Raw genomic sequence first — 2,804 nt, forward strand, 5'->3', positions numbered from 1 at the left:
CAATGTAGCTGAGGAAACTGCAGTCATACAAACTGGAGTGTGCAGGTGCCATGAATTTGCAGGAATAGTCAAGAACTCATGGATGGGTTGTTCATTGCCTTGAGACTGTTGGTAAATTATTTTCTGATGATAAATTTCTATATCAGTATTGGGAAAAACTTAGACCCTTTCCTGAGAGTATGCTTCAAACAAAGGGACACAATTTCATGCAATAATGAGGAGAACTAATCTTCATACAGGTAGTGGCCAGGAGAAAGCACAGTCTGGTCATTCTGCTAGCTCCAGTTTTGAACCACAATCATCACTAAATGATGTGCATCAAGTATATATGATTAAAATTGTGTAAATGTACCATGGAAGTGTTGTGAAAAAATATCTATAGTAATGTCCATGCTAAGGTACCATTGTTGTTAAGAAGCATCCTGGAGAATGGGAATGATTCATAGATGACTGAAATCATGAGCTATGTACCTTCCCAGCTGTGCAGATTATGCCTCGCACAACATAGTCCAGGAGATCATGAGACATAACACAAGCTCTCTGACATCAGGGAGGTAATCTGAGAAACACCCCTCAAACAAGGGTCTATGGAGTGGTATTTCCAGCTTGGTACACAGATGCCCTATTGTACTGGGCACTCATGTCCTTTATGCACTGGAGAAATCAAGCTGCCCCCTAGAGTGGGCATTCTGTGATGCTGTCTCTCTGACCCTTGCAAGATTGCCTCATGGTATTTGTTTTACAGCAATTTGACTCTCATAGTTTCTCTTACCCATTGTTTCCGTTTCTGTAAGCTATAGAAAAGCCCAGAATGAGCAACTCATGGGTTTTAAATTGCATAGTGTTCTGAGGAACATGATGCAATCTCACCCCACCCCACCCCAGCCCTCCAGGGCCCGAGCCTCTGCCTTCTCCAGCATTTTCCCAGTTGATATACTGTTTTTGTAATACCTTCCTGTTAGTGGCTATTTGCCATCTTTGTTGAGAGACTGTTGGGACAGTGCTCCACCTTTGTAGAAGAGAACATCTCTCCAATTACTCATGCACCACTTTCTGTTTCTGCCCATGCTGCATTGTTAGCACCTTGGAGCCTAAGAGTAGAAAACACACCTTGACCCTCTCCTAACGGAAAACATGATTTCCCATGAGACTATGACTCAAGAAGTTGAGATGTATTTAATAAGTTTAGGATGAATCCCCAGAATACAACAGTTACTAATATGGCATTATGTAAAAATGTGGATGTGTAACCAATGTGATTCTGCAATCTGTATTTGGGGTAAAAATGGGAGTTCATAACCCACTTGAATCTAATGTATAAAATATGATATGTGAAGAGCTTTGTAATGTTTTGAACAACCAATAAAAAAAAAGAAAATGGGGGATGGGGCTGGAGCTCAGTTGTAGAGCGCTCACCCAGCGTGTGCAAGTCCCTGGGTTCCATCCTCAGCACCACAGAAAAATAAATGGATAGAATAAAGGTATTGGGTCCAACTCCAATAGAAAAATATTTTAAAAAATAAATACTGAAAAGGCAATGGATATAGCAATTAGGGAAATGAAAATTAAAACTGTACTGAGCTTCTCTTTCACTCCTGTCAGAGTGAATTACCAAGAATACATTAACAATAAATTGGTGAGGATGTGGGGAAAGGGAATGCTCACACCTTGTTGGAGAAACTGCACATTGGTGCAACCTCTCTGGAAACCAGGAAGGAGATTCCTCAAGAAACCAGGACTGGAACCACCATCGGACTCAGTTATCCCACTCCTCAGCATAAATCCAGAGGATTTAAAATCAGCATACTACAGGGTCACAGCCACATCAATGTTTATGATAGCACAATTCACACTATCTAAGCTACAGAACCAGCCTAAATGCCCATAAACAGATAAATAGATAAAGAAATTGTGGTGTATATATACACAGTGGAATATTACTCAGCTTTAAAAAAGGATGACTTCATAACATTGGCCAGTAAAAAATGATCTGGAGATTATCATGCTAATGGCAATCCCCCCAAACCAAAGGTTACATATTTTCCCTAACATGTGTTATCTACATCACAAGGAAGGTGGGGGGCAGGAAGAGAAATTCAGTAGACAAAGGGGAGCGACAGGAAGGGGGTGGAGATAAAAACTGGAAAGACAGTAGCAGGTGTCAAACATAATGTTCCTATTTAAATATATGAAAATACTTAAGTGAATCCCCACGTAATGCCCACCCACAGCAATGTGGTCCTAAGGAGAATAAGGTATATTTTATGTTTCGATAATTTTACCAAAATGGACTCTAAGGTCATGTATATCTAAGAAGAACCGATAAAACAGAAAAACATTAAAAAGTACTGAAAAGGACCATGGGTCCAAATTGATAGCATCATAGCCGGATGACGAAATGTCTTTAGGTACATTCCAGAATTTTCTAAACTGCTCCCCCATTGGATGCTGCCAAAGGTGTTGAAGCCTGGGGGAAGGTAACACTGTCTTGTGTGAAGAGAGTGTCTTCCTTATCTATTGGATTTGACCTGCGAAGTTGAGCAGCTGCCCACATACTGAATGTCACAAACACATGTATGTGTTATCTAATCAGTAACTAGTGTATCTTTCAACTGCATGATTTTTTATTGCATGTGGGAGGAAATTGAGAATGCTTTCTTTGAGTGCCCACAGCACTATTCATAGTATTCATAGCACTGCTATGTAATGTTTCCTCTCTGCTCAACTTGTAAGTATTGTTCTTGTTCTGCTTTGTAAAACAAATAGAAAAGAGTTGTAAACCAAAAATTTTGTGATTATAGCTA

This window comes from Spermophilus citellus, assembly GCF_964194105.1.
Source record: "Spermophilus citellus genome assembly, contig: SCAFFOLD_220, whole genome shotgun sequence".
Classification (NCBI taxonomy): Eukaryota; Metazoa; Chordata; class Mammalia; order Rodentia; family Sciuridae; genus Spermophilus; species Spermophilus citellus.